Genomic DNA, 19,413 nt, shown 5'->3' with positions numbered 1-19,413 from the left:
GTGTAATTCACATAGATCATTTACAACGGGGTCCTTCTGAAACTCAGAGGCTGAGCCAGTCAACATTTGCATTTAAAAGATCTTTGATATTCTTATTGATGTTTGCCTTTGTAGTTATTGTTTATAGAATTTTGAACTGCATTGAAAATTGAGAATAAGAAAGAGACAACCTGCTTTCTAAGTGTCAAATCAGACTACGGTTTTACAGCACAATAACCATCATCTGTACACTTGTCCCAACCCTCTCCCTGTAGAGAATAATGTTCAAAATGTCCATTTTAATGAAATTAATATCTAGATGAGGGGAAATACCAGGTCATTGATTCAATCCATTGCTGACCTGTAAAACCAACAGAACTGAAACAGACAAGCAACCCTATTCCTGAAGAAATATAGAGCTTTGCTAGTCTTTGCTTTGCTTATCTCTTCTTATCCACGTATCTAATTAATTGGAACAATTAATGGTCCACATTGGCCACAAATGACCATTTTCACTAAGATATTTAGAAACTGATCACTCAGATCAGGAATCTTTGATCCTTGTCCAGGGCAGCCACCTCTAGTCATTCCAACTGAACTCTTCCTTACCACCTGGCTTAATTAGTCAAGATTAATGTGATCTACTGTATAACCAGTGAAACCCTGAAGATCCTGGGATCTCTGGGACCACATTCAGAGCCCTCTAATTTACAGACACCTATAAATGTAACAGGACTGTGGAGCTGTAGAATCTGGATTGTCCAGTATTGAAGCGGTATGTCGGTGGCCAACTCTAATCTCACGAGACCCACGGGAGTGTATGGATTTAAATTCATTAGAGCACTCGGTTAATTAATTAAATATGCTGTAGGCTTAGTCAAATCTGCCTTTTTTTAAAACAAAAATCAAAATCTTTTACCACTGAGAAACCAAAGATACTTTGAAACCTGCAGGCCTGTGGATCTCTGGGCCTCAGCTGCCAACCTATGCAGTACAGGTCTTCAGTGAATATTGTGTACAGTATATGGCCCAGTGCTCACCTGGATTTAATCTCCATCTTTTAGGCATATTTTCAGGCCCGAGCCACACAGCTCCTCCTCAGATACTGTATTCCAATGTAGTGGGACACCAGTCTCATACCATGAGAAAACTCAATATTACTGGGCGTCCTAGGGCTATATCACTCTAACAGGCTCCTCTTACAATGCTCTCAACTCTGTTACACAGACAGAAACATCATGCGTGATATTAGACATTACAAATACAAAGGCTAATTGTGTTTTGCCACATGCTTGTACAGTATATACAACAGGTGAGGATAAAATCTCTTGCTGCCATCCTCATACCTTTCGTAGTTGCTTAGTTCTTAAAGTATTTAAATAGTACTTTTTTATGTTCAGTCACACATGTAGTGTGGATGGGATGTTTTAAGCCCAATGCAAAGATGAGAATTTAGAATAAATATAATGAAACAAATCCAAAGCTTTTGCCTGAGAAAGGCTATTAAAAACTTTTTCCATTTATTAACAATCAGAAGTGTGGAACTATGTTACAGGTAGGACAGCTTTTAGTGTCCACATGGTCCATGTATTAGAATGCTATAGAGCATAAGCAATTATGATTCAATGGGAAAATGATACCCAAGGTGACTGTAATATTCGTTGCTGAACATTGTTCAGGTGTGGTGTAACTATAGAAATATGTCTTGAGTTTTGTGTTTTATTAACCAAAATCAATTAATTACTGCATAATAACAGCAAATTATGTTTCAATTTTTAATCATTATAATTTTAGTGTATTTTTAATTAATGTGTATTTACGTTATGTTCTTAAGTGTATTCCATTCCTCTCAATTTTTTTCTTTTTCCTTAAATTTCTTATGTTGCATAGACTGTATATTGTCACTTTTATGGTATTATGGAATGAAAAGCACAAAATAGAGAAGTAAGAAATGAAGATGAATAAGAGCCTGCTCTGTTGTAGCTCCTGTTTCAGTACAGTCTTGTGACTTTTCCTTGGACCGTTTACACACTGTTTCGTACAGTGCAGTTTCTGGTACACAAAAATTGAAACAAAATAAAATATCACAAATGTGTAAATTAACCTGTTTTAAAAACGTATACATTGAGACAAACGTTTTTTAAAAATCACCCAAAGTGCTGATGTAAGAGATGACATTGCACGTAGAGCTAATTCCTGGCTAGTATTGAAGAAATGTTAAGAAATGAATAAGCAAAAGAATGAAAAGGTATTCCTTAGGGATTCATCTGTTTCCTTATTAAAGATCTAATCAGACTAAAAGAGCTTCTGTACATGTTAAATCCAGCTAACGTTTTAAATATTTTTAAGGATAAACCAGAGAACTTTCAATACATAACTACAAGCAAAATATTAAAATTTAGACAATAAAAGGATGCTTAAAGAAAAACCATACTGTACAGTATGTATGCATATGCATGTCATTGGCACAATAAATGCAAATGCAAATTCCTTTCTTCTTATGCATGTCAATATCTGCTTTCCTGCTTGGCTGCTCCTGTTATCATTTGCTCCAATATTAATGTCCTCCCCTTTAATGCCTCCTGTACAGCTAACATCAAGTAAGGCAGATATGCGGACATATCAATAAAGCTGACACAAATGCCACTTTGCTGTGCAAGTGATGGGAGATGAGCTCCGATGTCATGTTTGTGGATCAGTAGCCCCAGGCAGGAAATGTCCCCCATTGGTGACAATAGTAAATTCAAGGCCTAAGCGCTGACTGAGCCTGCAATGTCAGCCTTCATTCTGGCAATCTCCCACAGCCATGTCAAGAGTTTTCCCGATTCCAGTGACAGGTTTTGGTTCATTCTCTTTAACGGTTTTGAAGGTTTCATCATACAGAGAGGCCCGAAAGACCTCAAAACAGCACAGACGAAAAACAGAAAAAAAAAAACTACCAACTACTTCACGAATGGCAAGGTGAAGCGGTCTAGTTTTATTAAAAACAGCAAGCGGAAACTCCACATAACAAATGGAAGTATGGTTCTCTCATTGTGTGTTGCAGGTCGGGCAGCTGGGAAGAACCTAACATTGCTCGTGATAAACCCTTGCATCAGCAACATAGAGTGCAAATTCAATATCAATGAAATCCCCATAATGGTTAATGGCCTTTCAGCTCACCCCAATTAAAACAAAGGTTTAGCTGCCCTTTAAAAATCCCTTTCTCATGACAAATTAAATATTACTAAAAAAAGTTTTGATTTAAGTCAGCAATAATCCAAAACTAATTACAAGTAAAGCAGATTTACCGAACTGATTTGTTTCAGCCAATTAATTTATATTTCTAAGATGACATCCAGTTACCGTTTTGTCTTTTTTTTTCTGTCCCCCTCAGATTTTAGAAAGCACGCTGGTTTGCATTATTTATGTAGAATATGTGAAACACTTTCACGCCATCCCCCTGCAACATACTGTAATTGTATCATTCTGTGCCGCTGCTTGATGAAGATTTAAACTTCAACCTTTAACACAAAACATTAGGTCTCCACCCTCTGCCTGGGGAGTGATTCAACATTCCAACATTACATTAGAAGTAAAAAAAGTTGATCAATATTAATAATCTATCAATTCATATTTACTAGATTAATTAATATACTAGCATCTGCACTGGAATATGAGAAGCTCTTTGTGTCCCTTCTATTTAAGCAGCAATGTAAAACCAATGAGCTACTACATACCATTACCAGGAAGTGTTTTTTTTCTTTATAAAAATGAATGGATGGAGCCACTACATAGCACTGCTTTAAAACAGACTTACGCTGACTGCTAATTGCTTAATCCTTTAATAACACTTAACAAAGGGTAATAATACACACCCTCTGTAATTAAACTCTAATGAAACATAAACCCATAGCAAAATTGTGACCTATATATAGTGGTTCCTGGAGTGTAATTATAAGTAGCTATTTTGAGCCAGCTCCAATTGTCCAAGTTAAAGAAAGAAAATGAAATTAAACTTCATTTTATGGCATCTTAAGCCAGTTCAGTATGTCCCCGATCATTTTAGTAGATAGCTCCTCTCTGCCAGTGTCAATGTATCACACATTGTATAGTAGAATTGCCTTTTTTTCAAGTATTTGTAGAATGAAAGTATGAATAGATGCTTTGTGGGTAACTGTATCTGCCTCATACTAGCATTAAATATCCTGTCTTATGCAGGGATAGTTTACTTCATTTGTCACCTGGAATATTTCCTATATGCTTTCTTTAATGTTTATTGTCTTTTATTATCTATTTATGTTTCCAAGGACATTGTGGTGCAAGGACATCGCAGTAATATTCCTCAGTATGAAAATGTTTATAAAGAAAATGACTGGCATCCTTTGTAATTGATGAAGACATATTAAGTGCAGTATGAGCATGTTGACACTTGTGTCTTTTTTCAAGGCACAATGAGTATTGATTCAATGACAGGAATTTGTACTGTGTTTTTCAAAAACCAAAAGACATTTACTTGGATAACACAGTAAAACAAACTGCAGAAAAAGATTGTTTTTCTCTGTCACTGGATAAAAGAATTGCAATGTGACAAACTTGAAACTCAACTAAACACCTAAGGGCAAGTTAATTGTGTTAATTTTTCTTGACAACTCTTGTAAGAGGCTTTGCAGAAACAATGCTTTCTGTTGTGTACAAAAGTACCTCTGTCATTTTTCAGCAATGATGAAATTAGTACAAAGTGTTCTCTGTAGCTATAATCAATCATTACTTTTATTTGGTGTCACAAAATATTGCTGAAACCATATTTTTCTTACTTGAGGACAAATACTTCTTGATTGTATACTCCACTTGTCTATAAATATATCTCACTTGGCTCCCTAAAGTATTAAGTTCAGTTTTCTAGAATAAACATCTGTTTTTTGCTTGCCCTGAGATAGACAAACTACTATTTTTTCTGACCTATAAACAACAAATGAGGTTTAGGAAAAAAAACTTCTGGCTGAGTCAGACTTCTAGTCAAAAATCCAGAAACTCTCTGTGCATAAAGAATTCAGTAACAGGCATACATGTAATATTGTCAGTACGAAAACCCACAAACTAAATACTTGAATCTGCAACCAAAACACAGTGAAGGTGGTGAGTAATATAAAGAAATACCTTCCTTTCATACAGGAAACTCTATGCAAGAATACATTCCCAGATAGAACTAAATTGTTCTTTTTTTTCCCTTTAAATAAGCTTAATATGTTCTTGTAAAAAAACAGTAATGGGATTCTTGGAGATGAAATAAGTTATCAATATATTTTAACCCCCTGCTCTGAGCTCTCTAAAAATACATTTCTTTTAATTTAATTACTGCTGTTTACTGTCCCAAAGGCAGCTAATGTTGAGTATTTTCAACCAAACAGAAATTAATTATTTATCACATTACATTAACCTGGAAAGCCCACCCCTCTCCTCCCCATACACACACCTTTAATGAAATACACAGAGTGAACCTATTACATTTTCCAGGTGTAAGATCATTGACTCAAAATAGTGGAGAATGAGAGGGAGAAGGCTCAAATTGGCTATAACAATCTATGAGCAGTTTCTAGACTGCAGCATGTCTGTCTAGTCACTCTGACTCAGACGATAGAATCTGGATTGAACTGCTCTGGAAGACTCAGCCTTTGTGAACACTAGCATATACTGTACAATGATATACAGTATAAAACACCTTAGTCTCTGTCACTAGTCATTCTTGCAGTAACTGCTTCCCAAAAGCCACTCTAGTAAATATGGACCCTTGGTAACTTTTAACCATTCGTCCAGAAGATAATTCAAATATTTTTTTCTAATCTTTACAAAGTACTTTTTTTCTCAACTTGACTAACCAGAGTTAAATGACTCTGATGATTTCATGTGCTCTTTCCCTCCTGTTCAGACCGTACAAAAGTTTTGATTTTGTAATTGGTAACGCAACTGAATTTTTATTGAATTTTTAGCTGGAAGACATTTTTCTTCCTGTTAGTGCAATGGCTAACATCCTGGAATTGTAGGGATTGTATAGTACAAAGGAACAACCTTACTTGCTAATCAGGATTTAAATTACTTTAGGCACAATTGTACCCTCTTGGAAGAATTGTACTAAATTAATTTGGTAATTTACCAAATTACTGTATACTTGATTGTGTGCTATAAGGTTGTGAACATTTAGCATTTGGATGAAGAGAAATTCTTTGGAAATCTGAATTTCTACTTTCTTGTCTTTCTTTTGTTAAATATATCATGCAAAGTTTAAATAAAGGTACACCTTCTCATTTATTAGTGAACTAATATATATGCATTTGTAGAGCTGTTTTTTAATGAAAGGTATAATTATAGACCTAAAATATTTACTCAAAGTGATACACATATACTGTACACAAGTACTGTATATACAACACATAATACAGTATATTATTATATTCTTACATACTGTACCTAAGGTATATACAGAAGAATGGGCAAAAATATTTACTCATCAAATATATAATTTTCATGTACTGTATATGCACAAACTTAATCATTTCATTAAGCCAAATAGTTAATATTGCTATGCAGCAATGGGTTCTACTAAAATCCTAAATCACATAATGCTTAGCTTTATTTAAAAAATTCAATGTTCAACACTGTACACTGTATCAATACTCATATAAAATGATAAATTGTAAAATGCTGTTCTTTAGCGCAAATCCCTACATTCAAGACATTTTTGTTAGTGCTATGGTATCCAATTTTGATTTTGCGAATGTAAATCATGAATTTCACATACAGGAAGAGCATAAAAGCAGCCAAAGATGTCATTAGCTGGGGTCATGGATAAAAAGGAGAAACGGATCAAACCTTAACAGCACATTCCTGCTAGTGTGGGCTGGAGATTCCCAAGAAAAACCTCATCACCACAGCACAAAATTTGTTGTGCAGGTTCCGTACCACCTCATCTCTCTCAACAATGGGCTTGGTTCTTAAAAAACACGTTTGTATTTATTGTGATATCTAGCTGAATACCTCTGCAGCAACAATGAATAAGCAGGAAGAAGGGGAAAATGTAATGTTCATTCTTAATGGGAAAAAGTAGAACTTTCTACCACCATCTGTCTGGCTGCAGTCAACGAATCTTCCCTAAGCTGGTAACACTTTCAAAGTGGTATCCTAAGCGTTTGTTTTAAAAGGTACACAAGCAATTTACACTAAATTAGTGCTGATGAAAAAGAAAGCCATTTAAAATGACCATTTATCAAACCGTATTAAGCACAAAAGAACTGCTGTTGTGATGTCCTATAACTGTAATAACCACAACTTTAAAGACAGATTTATTGCAGTAAATATTTTGACTCTTTGACTTCAGTGATAATTTCTGCTTTACAGGGTAATATTCTTTCCCATTATATCCATACATTAGGTAAATATAGCACTTAAAAGTCTACCATTGAATTCTTTTCACTAGTCCAATAAACATATTTTATTGCTCTCATAAATCACAAAAACAAAAACATACCATGAGCTGTTAATCTTACACATTTTATCATAAACTGTAATATATAAAAACATGTTTTATACGAAAATGTGAGCCACTAAATACTTTAAGTAAATGTAATAAATGTGGTTTACATCATGTATAAATCTTAATTGGTCCTTGCTGTTAATTTTATACATTAGGCAATAATTTGCCGTAAATAACTGTTTATTAGGTAGACACTTCTGTCCTGAACGTTAATGATACCTATTTAAGTGCATCTCTGTAAAATTTTAAATTAAGAGATCTAAATTTTAAAGTTTAGTATTTGGTTAAAAACGTTAGAATGATAAAACTGTTCAGTTTAACACCAACATAATGCCAAACTACTAAATAAACTGTGCTTTATTTCTCTTTTGTTAAGGAGAAAGTTATTCTGTACAATTCATCCAGTTTTCAACACAAAACACACTGTATCAAAACATCCACTGTATTTGAACCTGGGGTTTTAAAAAGGGTGTCCTATCTCTCATCTCCTTCTTTTTCTCATAAATCCCATGCCAGATTCCTGACATGTGAGATGTTCAATGATAGGCCCTTTAAATACTGTTTTCAGAAAAGTTTTCTTTACCAAGGTCATAAATATGGTAACTGGATTCATACTATCATGCTTGTGTTGTACCCCACAGTGGCAACTCAAGTAACCTGAAAACCTAAAGTTTTTACATTAAAAATATGAATATAAATAATACTATGGAATAATGTGTTGGCATAACGCCAAACATCTCTATCCTCAGTTTAATGAATACATTAATACCTTAAAATTAATGTTCCCTTGTGATAAGTCTAGGGTATTCATTTTTGCTACATGCATGGGTATTTCAGTGTTTGTTTTTTAAATAGTCACTGATCAATAAGCAATTTATTTTACAGGCTGAAGGAGAATAGTTTCATGGTTGAGCAACCCAAAAAAAGACTGTTCCTGTAATTTATAACTTTTTTTGCTTTGAGTTGGATACAACAAAAGTAAGTCTAATTTTCCTGTGCTGTTTATAATTTCCTATGGATAGTGTTCATAGCATAGTAAAAGCATTTCCTGAATTATCACATAACAATGACAGATCATATGTTTAAAGGGCACATATACTGTACAAATAAGATTACATGTAGGATGAAATTGAATTCTCCATAAAATTCCAGAAATTGTATTTTAATAGCAATATTAAGTTTTGAAGGAAATAAAAATTAAACTATATTTACATCAACAGATTTCTTGCACATTTGACGGTGTGTACTGGATTTGTTTTTTTTTTCTGTGCTGTATACAGTATTTAACTCTGCTCCCCCAAGGGATGCCCACAGCTTGTACAGTAACTTGTTTTATTTCAATCTGAGATTTCCTGAAGGTCAACTCGTTTAATGATCAATGTAATAATTGAAGAGGAGGAGATATTGACCTGAAAAGGGGCTTCAGAAATTCTACTTTTGTGAGGACCACAAACAAACTTTGTCTGTGACTCTGGTTTGCTCAACTGCATTCTGATATTGTGAAGCAAACTGATTGTGTATCCAGATAAGTTCCAATTACGAAGTCTGCCTGTTCAAAAAGGAAACTACTTTTCCTCTAAAATGAAGCGCACACAACAATCATACCTCGCAATATCTGGGGAAACGATCACTGATGACCTCTGTAAACATCCTTTATGCAGTAAGACTTATGAGATAATTCATTCATTTTGATTCTACAGCATGAAGAAGGGCAACTTGACTTATGCTCAAGACAACCACTGGAGAAAATAGCAGAAAGAAGACAGTGAAAACTATGTGCGGAGAGCAACAACCACAAGCTTTGGGATTTATCTCTTTGATGTGCAAATAATCTGTACAATATGCGGGATATATGATTGTTTTATTTCAGTGATCACATGGAATTAAAGCATCATTAAAATGTCTAATATGCATCTCATTATGAATTTTACATTCAGAAGAGTAGCAATCTCCGTATATGAGTACTTGTAGGTTATATTAGATACATATTATTAATATGTGGTTGACAAAATTATAAAAATAGTTATACCTTGTATAGTACCTACAGAACTACATATCATTTATTTCTAATTATGTCTAACTATGATAGCAGAAATATTTTCTTCTCTTTTTATTATTTTCTCCTGTTTTGTTTTCCCCACTGTTGCACTGTAATGAAAACACAACTGCTATTGGTACCTTTTCACAGCCAAATGAAAATATTACAAAAGCCTCTTCACTTACTCCACAAGGAAGTTGGCAATACACCTGAGGTATCCAGAAAAACCATAAAAGACATACATTTCAGAACACAAAAGCACAAGTGTAAAATATCAACGCAACACCAAAAGTAGGTGCATTTAAATGCAGAAGAAGTGAAAAAGGGAAAAAGGAAAAGACATTTTATTTGTTTTCCAAGGCAAATGGGAAACATACTTCCCCCATTGCCTAAAGACCTAAAATGCAATACCAGTCCCTTAGTGGCCACATTGGTAGAGCCGCAGAAATCACGCTTACTGATGAAGCACATAAATTTCCCATAAGAACAATTGTTTTCATTTTCCTCTCGTGCCACCAGATATTATATAAGTGGGAAGTAAAACACAGCTAAATACGTTCATTCGACTCTTGTAAGCGGTGATAAATGAAAGGCTTTCGTGCCTGACAAAGGTCAGTACTGCTGGCAACCTTATATCCTTTGAGTGTGCACACGGGGCTACACTGCCGCCTAGAGGCGGCTATCAAAAGAGCGCAATATTTTATACCTATGAGAATGAAATACAAGGTGTACGCTAGCGTTTTTCTTCTGTCTCCAGATTAAATTAAATTAAAGATATATTCTATACTATATTATATATATAACCCAACATACAGTGTATTATACATCTATATATTGTGTAGTGGTATTTTGATTCTCAGTGAAATATGTCTCTTTTCTTCAGTTTTGTCCAAATATTATTTAACATAATGTAAAACACATTCGAATATTGTCATTTGGAAGGCGGGTTCAAAACAAGTGAAGTTTGTTTTTAGCCATAGACACCCTTCCCTGCATAGGAAGTAACCTGGGTCTACACCTCTAGAGTTGTATACGAAAACATTTAAGTCTGTCTAAGAAATCTTTTTAATTGCATTTATTTTTTAAAAGAAACTATTTTGGCTTCTTGCTATATCTTCACAGAGATGAGATGAGCTGGTTTTTACAGACTGGTAAGTACCTTACACAAAATGTATGTGCAATCTTTACTGTCATTGAAATGTCTTGCCTACATTTTGTGGTTTAAGTTCTCGAAAAGCCTCTGATGACCAGCAGATACTTCACAGATATTTCTCCTTTGCTCTCACTCACCAGTTTTCTCCAATGCTCTGACAATGTCCAATGATTGAGTGACCTTATACATGTACCTAATTATTGTGTCCCTATATTAAAAGGCATTGCTTAACTGGGCAATACACATTAAAATAGACACACTTTAAAATATTTTGTGTTTCTGTGTTTCCCTACAACATTCTTCCAATAATCTGATATTGTGAATAATCTAAGAACCAAGCCATCAGCATACCAAAGAACAGGAGCAGAGAAGCTCTGAGTTAAAAAGTAATGTCAAGTTTTATATGAGTGAGCACTGATTTGCTACAAAGTGACATCATCAGACATCATTTGGATCAGAGTCTCCTTTGGGGCTCTTCTACTCTTTTGTCTCTCAGATTCTGATTGTCACAGCAATTACAAAAACCAGGGTCTGTGTTCTATGCCAATCAAACTAACAAGAGTTCAAACATATCTTGAAGACTTAAGAGACCCGACACACACAAACACACACTTACAGAGATCCACACACTGTCAGAAATGTCTTTCCCAGCAATTTCACTTCTCACTCTTTCTGCTATGCATTGCATGGAGTTTTTTTATTGTGCTAAAAAAGGTTTTAATATTTGTACTCAAATTATTTTTAAGATGTCAACATAGGATAATAGTCTCCATATCATCTATGTCAGTTACAGGAAGATTCAGTTCACAAAAGACCACAGGGATGTCCCTCTGGAATTTAAAGGCACAGGGAATACTGTATGTATTGTTCCAAAGGAATTTGGGGGGACTGCGTGAGATCTGCAATCTTTTTTTCCACGGGTCGAAGCCCATGATGTGCTATCAATACTGGAGTACCACATAGTCTGAGAGGATGGCCCTCGATTCTTGATTACCTAATCAATTCAGGACTTGATAACTTAATTGAAATAATAATTTTCTTAATTACACTGACTTAACAGTTTAAGAAGGTCTTAAGCAGATGATAACAGAACTATAACACCTGATGGAATAAAGGGGAAAAATATCATAGATTAAATGCTATTCAGTATAGTGTCTCCAAGACAATGTACAGTACATTTGCTGCAGGAATGGCAGGAGGTCTACAAAGGAACTCGGTTTACCTCAGTCATGCCCTTGCCACTCCAGTAATATCCAATAGGAAAACCTGGAAAGATCTATTGAATGATTCCTGAAGGAACTCTGAAAATGCACCTTCTTTGATACAGCTTCATAGTTTCCTTTCACATACTGAGACCATGTTCCATGGAGATTCTAGTGGATCCTTCATTGTGCCTATGAATGCAAATTAATAAATCAGTTAAGTTGCTTAAGACATGGACACTTTGGCAAAACCCCTTACCTTAAAAGATTACCCTTTTCTCCTCATCACCAAGTCAGTGTTCGCGTTGAACATGGGAATCTTCCCCTTGTCTTTCCTGATCAATAAAGCCCCATCAGCAGCAAGGATGCAGAGCTCATTCAAGCAGTTTGAGCAGGTCAGCTCTTTGAAATACTGAACTATGTTAGGTTTAAGGAAAAAAGGTCTCTTAAAAGTGCTTGAGAGAAATCAGATTATGCTTATCCATTATTTTGAAGCAATTGAACTAATGTCATCCCAATAAAAAGTTGAAGTGTCTTTATTGAAATGTTGCCATCAGTTTGTACTACAGAAAAAAGATATAGTTCTGCAACACCTTAAAATGTCTTGGCTCTGAGCTTATTTTATTCAATAGCATGTACAACCCATAGGAATTATGAAAAATCTTTTTGTTGTTGTGCTTTCTTTTCAATACAGCCTATGTACTTGTATTAGGCTTCTGAATTTAATAGCATTATAAAAGAAAAATGGCTAAGAGAGGTAAAGAACAAAGCCATAAAACTAAATTATTGTGTAAATATACAAGAAGTACATCTGTAAAATATTCACTCAGTAGGATTCCCTTGGCGATGATTTTGCTATGTTCTTTTCATTCCTGGGAGATCCTCTGAACATTTGGATACGCCATGTGTCAACACATGAATCAAGCACTTAATGTTTGCACTTTTTAGAAGCATATATGTGTTCCCAAAAGATTGCTCTATCAGAAAAAATTTAAAGTGTGCAGCTTTGGGCGTAATTTAATGTCTTGCATCCAATATCCTTTCTTAACGGCTAAAATACTGTCTCTCGTATTTATTAACCATAGATCAGCAAGATAGTATGCAAATGTATTTTTCAAAGGTTCAACTTTATAAAGAACAGGTGAACGTTGGTGAAATATTTTGAAATATGTTCCCAATATACTGTAAATCTACGATGGCAATTCTTAGTATATGCACATACATCTTTATATGTTTCATTACAATTCCGTTTATAATATATTCTCCCTCTGAGATGATCATGGAGAGAAAGCAACTTTTACTGGATTGTGTGACCCACACAATGATGCTCATTTATGTAAAGAAATCTGTGGGCTTGTTATAAACCTTTAAAATGGTAAGACGATTCACTTGAAATGTATACAATTTCCAAATGAAAATGTAGAGGTAGATAAGAGTACCAATTCTCAATACAGTGCTTGGAATCCATTACTTAAATTTTACATACAGTATGTGCATACTTCCTTTTATAAATTTGCTAATTAAAAGATAAGTAATAAGTAAACCTGGACCCCTTAATGCATCAAAAAATTAAGTGATAATCAAAGGTAGGGAGCAAAAGTATAGAATTTTCATCTTCATACCAATTAGTTGATTTGTTGTAAAACGTTGACTTTTGTACTATTTTATCAAATATGGAACTGAAGGCAACAGAATAGAATGAATGCTTATGGAATTTGGAGCTTGCCTGATTTCACTGGCACTTCATTGTAGCTCTGACTGTCCCGAAATTCTAAAATTCTATAAGTTCTGAAAATAAAATGTAGTTAATAGGGAAACCCATATTTTATTCCTATGGCTCAGCCTCTCAGTAGAACATAAAAGTGTACGAAATGGGGTTCACAGAATTCCTGAATTCCAACTGCATCACCTCCTCTACCTTCCACCTCCCTTCCAAAAAAAAAAGGAAACTGAAATCATAGCTTAAACTGAAGTATTGCTTTAATACTTCAATAAAAATAACCTAATTCAAACATTTTCAAAGAAACAGGCTCCTTGCTCTAGGCTACTGTGTAATGGCTGAAAGAAAGTATATAGCTTGTCACTTCAGATTAGAGAACTGTGCCTCTGTGCTTTGAATGAAAGGCATGTCTGGTAATAGGAAGTGTAGATATTAGAGTTAATAAAATAATGTGGAATAAGATATATATGCAACTTGACCAAGTATAGCATGGAAGGGAACATACATTTGCCTGTTCACTCAACTACTGGAGCCTAACCCCTAATGACACTCACACCCACAGCAAGATTGATATTAACACTAGCTATACTGTATCATATATATTTATGTGTGGCCATGCTGTGTATGTACTGTAAAAGTCAACTTATGGCTATCCATTGTTTATTTCTAGCTTTTGTTCTTCATCTTAATTCCTTGAAATTTTAGGGATAGGTATAACACAGATCACCCCTGGAATCTTAAAATCATGAATTACCTGCCTCTTTGGCATAACAGGCGGTACCACATCTGGATTTTTCATAAATACAGCGCTCCAACAAATATTTTAAGATGAAAAACTGTGACAAAATTCAATTCTGTTCAATGCTAGGCAAGCATCTGTCTATTAAAAATGTTTTACTGATAATCAAATGATAAAGTGATCTGAACGCCACTTCACTGTTGAAATTCTGGTCAGTTGTAGAACAGGCTAGAAGACTAAGAGTGCTCCTTTGGTAATATGGATTCAGTACTGTTATAATAACTGTTGGCAACTGTTTGCCAGATATTAAGAACTTTGACAGATGCAGTGTTATGGTCGTATTCAAACAACAGTTTTAAAAATTGCTGCACTGTGCACAAAACACCATAAACTGTTTATGATGAACTGCCAGCCGCTTAATTAAAACAATAAATCCAGGAACAATATTAGTGTGGCCTCCTGCATGACCTTTGCCTCCTGCTAGCCAGCACATGAGTTGCTGTATCTAAGCATTCACTAACCCCTCTGGTGGACTGCAATCCACTGGATGAAAAGCACTAAAGATAAAATAGGAGTGAATATGTCATTCCTCTCATTATTTAGAATTAATTCCTTTCATATTTTACAGCATGGTTATAATAGTTTTTTTACAACTTGCATCAAAGAAAGTAAACAGTTTTGAGATGGTAAATTTGCTTTTAAAAGCAGTGCACTGCCATCAGAATATACAGTACCGTATATATATATATAAAGAGAAAGACAAACAGGGTATGCAAAAGAATATATACTGAATAAGCCATTTGAATACTCAGTATTACATATATAAAAATCTAGTGAAAAGTTGAAAATCTGCTGTTTGAACATTACATTTTGGTACTTACATATTTTCACATTTTGTAAATCACAAACACTTAATCCAAAGCATTCTCTTATATTTATGATAATATAAGCACTGAACCACAAAGTACAAGTAAAACAGCAAATTGTGCACACCATCTAGTGTCAGAAATAAGATATGCACAACACAATTGAATCTCTAATATAAAAATAAAATAATGCATCCTTTTTTTTTTCCGTGATTCACATTTTAATCCCACAAAAATGTCCAGAACACTTTAAATGTAGTTAAATGTGGAGGGACAAAAATCCAGGGATTTGGCTGAAAATGTTACAAAGGTTTTGCTGTACAGTACCTAGTTAAAATATCATCATTTATAATTAAGAGTGTTTGGGACTTGGTTGGATCTCACTGAAGGAACAGGGTCACCAACTTGAAGTCTGATCTCATCAGATCTCAGAAGCTAAGCAAGTCTGTCCATGGTCAGAACGGGGATGTGGACCTCCAAGGAAAACTGGGTTGTGCTGTGAGTGATGTGGACAAGTAGGTGGCACTCTTCCATCTGAACCAGAATTTTCAAACCTATATTCTGATGACTGTGGACACTGTGCTGTACTAAGGGACATCTGTCAGTTGAGATGTTAAACTGAGGTCTTGACTGTTCATTAAAAATTGCATCAAACCATTCATAAAACTAGCTCTGTTAAGCCTGGTGGCTAAATTCAGTTCTGGGAGTCTGCAATCTAGTCTACCTAAAATTTACCTTTTATTCAATTAGTGAAGCAATTTCTCTCTTCTACAGTTGATCTACTGTGTAGTTGGACAGCTGGTGCAGAATGATGTTGCATCACCCAGGAGAGGCTGCATTTTAGTATTGGGTGAAGTGAGTTTGCTCCTTTGTGTAAAGTACTGTACTTTGGGATCCTTTGGAATTAATTACTCTACAGAAATGTAAATAAAGATTAGTAGTAGTGTCTTGTAGTTCATTTGAGGAAGCATAAATAAGGATCTTTTATTTTTTTAAGCTTATGTGTCTCTTGTTCTCAGCACAGAGAGGCAGCACATAAAAGTTCTCTCTCATTCATATTCAGGACAGAAGACTAAAAAGCCTAGATAGTGGGGCATTGAGTGGGACAGAGTATGGGCAAATATCCAAACACCAGTTGATCCACTTTCTTTTTTTATCTCAGAATTGATGTAACACCATGCAGGCAGTATGAGCTGAGAATTGCTCTTGATTGTCTCTATCACAGCAGTACGTTTGGTGTGACTGGACCTTATTGACATATGTTTTAAGAGGGCACATTTGGCTCTATATACCTAATATGTTCTAAAATCTAACTCATGTAACCGCAGGCTGCTTGTGCTCAGTGATGGTTTCCAGATTGCCATCAATTTTCACATAAGACATCTTTTGCTGGCAGGTTGTACTATAGACAAAATATCTCTTTTTCAGGCTAGGTGGAGACTGAAACAGACTTCAGCTTAGTTGTATTCATTTGTTGAGACTGTGCTTCTAGAAACAAGCAGAAAGAAGCTTCATTATGGTAATGAATAAACTGTTGTTGCCTGGACAGATTTTTTTTATTGTTTCACAAAATCTGTTCAATTAGCCCCTTTTCCTTCCTTTTTTCTTTGTTGTGTTCATTTTGTTGCTATTTTGTTCTATATTTGGTCACGTTTGACCCAAAATGTATTATCTAAAATAATAAAACAATTAAAAATGGTATATATTTCTACTAAAATATGCACTGTGCCACATTTTGACAAAATTATTTTCTGTACTGTTTTGTTTATACCAAAAACACATGTACGTAAACATCAAGAAGAATAAATATTGTCTACTCTTGCAGCTTATTTCAATGAAATGCAAATATTTTGGACACTTCTACATTTTGGGTTGTAATCATATACTTCAAGGGGTCAACCCATGTCCTGGTCCTGGAGAGATCTCACAACAGGTCTTGGAGATCACCCTTAAATCATCAGTTTGCAAAAAATTGATATAATCTCATTTTGACTGACTGCATAGGTGATTTGTTCAATTTAGTAGCATACAGAACAACTGAAATGAAAATATCAGCACCTATTAATAGCTTACCATTCCTTACTTAACTGAATGAATTTGTTTGTTAAACTGATCAAAATGCACATGCTTTACGTGTCCTTAAAAATCGAGGACCAGTTTGTCCTCAATTGTGACTCTCCAAGACTAGCGTAGGCCTCACTTGATATACAGTAAACTATACTGCCCTTTTCTCTCGTTAGATCCGAGAAAATTACAGTCTGAATAAAAACTAGGTTGGGTGAATTTGAAACAACTAATGTGATTTCAAATTCATACCCAGCTAGACTGGGTTTAATACATTAACTAGGCTTCTTATATTCTTTTTAAAAAGTGGTTTTGTATTTCAGGCAGTGGTTTTTCTACCTTTAAATATAACTTTAAAGCCCCAATGTGTGACTCACTTGAAGCACAACTACATTGGCACCAGTCTGCATTCCATCCACATTAGTGTGTTAATATGCACATTCGATACAACCCATCACCCCGCTTCAAAAAGCAAGCTGTTGAGGGACATCTGGAATATTCTGTTCGCCTCTCAGCCACACACAACACTATCACTGTCAGGGTATTGTCATAAACCATAGATCTCTGCTAAGGTCTTTGTGCACCACAGTAAAAACGTATCAAGAACTTTCGAAGAAGTGAAGTAACATACTGTACGGTAGTTGAAGATTTGAACTGTGCAAAACCTTGGAATACTTTGCCGTTTGGCTGTTAGCTATGGTTTGTTAATGTATTAGACAGCTACACTGCCACAATTTCATTTCTATTAATACATTTACTTCAAAGTTTACATTTCAATTGCCACTTTTAAAAGAGGTCATACTTTTATCTTTTAGTGACAAGTTTGCCGGGGCTGAATGCCAGCTGTCTACTGAAGGTATTTTCTATAGATTGAAATGGTAAGGCCAAGACCAAATAAAAAATGTGACTGTTGTGATTTGTTCAGTGGCCAAACTATTGGTTAATTATTGGAAAACGAGAAAAGTAGGTTTTCTAAAAGAAATTGGACATCGCCATTAAAACCAAGTGGCTCAGACCACAACGAAGGAGACTGATGCATCCAGGAGGTTCTTGATAGTGACTGACAGTGAATCCTCCTGTATCTCAACTATCAGCTGCCATAGCTGTAACCTAGGAAAACTAAATAACGGGAAAATAATAATTCATTATTATTATTGAAACCGATTTATCCAGAATATGGTTAAGGGGTCTGCTGGAGCCTAACCAAGAACACTACAGGCACAAGAAGGGATAATACCCTGGATGAAACGCAACGTACGTTCATCGTAGGATCATGATGGTTATTATTAGTATTATTAGTAGTACTAGTATCAATATAATTCTACAACATATTATTTGAAAATCTAACAAAATAAATGCAAAGGGAGTTTAGAACTATGCTGCACCTTAATAGAGAATTGTGTAAAGCAGACATCGCAGATTTCTTATAAAGCCATTTAAAACATAACAATCAGCTTGAGAACTGAGCCAAAAGAGTAAATGATTCACTGTTCTTAGCATTTCACCAAGGAGACTACATGGTTAGAGAGAGGCTTTTGATGCCTGATTTCAGTGCTTCATACCAATGGTAATTCTTAGGTTTACATTACAGAAAATGATCATTCTCTTACTCTGACTTTCAGTTCTTTCCCCTGCTACATGTGAAGGTTGGACGCTTAAAGCATTGGTCAGTTAACAATGTAGACACAAATAAGCTGCGGAACAAAGATAAACACTCATCATGCATCTGATTTTTAAAATTGGCATTAAAATGAAATAACTAGTGACTAAGATCTACTAAATGCTTAAGAAATGTGGAGAATGGTTTGCTTTGATCAGAAATCCAGGCAGACACGTATACAGGTCACCCAAACGATGTAAAGAAAAGGCTGCTCCAAGGTAAGGATCAGGTTTGATGTGGTGGGGGCTGGGAGGTGACGGGGGGAGTACTCCTGGAGAAGCTTAGCTTAGGGTTTTTTTTGTTGACAGAGATGGATATGCGCAGACATCAGCTTTTCATATTCTCTGTGACTTTTTTTTTCTTTTAACTGTTGAAAACCCTGAAGCAAAGACCACTGGGGCTTATTAGGGAACAGGAAGGCAGATGTTTCCTTTGAAATGCCGTGAGTGTGCTGGGAAAAGTGGACACCTGCACTGCACTTG

The sequence above is a fragment of the Lepisosteus oculatus genome, chromosome 20 (assembly GCF_040954835.1).
Source record: "Lepisosteus oculatus isolate fLepOcu1 chromosome 20, fLepOcu1.hap2, whole genome shotgun sequence".
Classification (NCBI taxonomy): domain Eukaryota; kingdom Metazoa; phylum Chordata; class Actinopteri; order Semionotiformes; family Lepisosteidae; genus Lepisosteus; species Lepisosteus oculatus.
This window is presented reverse-complemented; position numbering follows the sequence as displayed.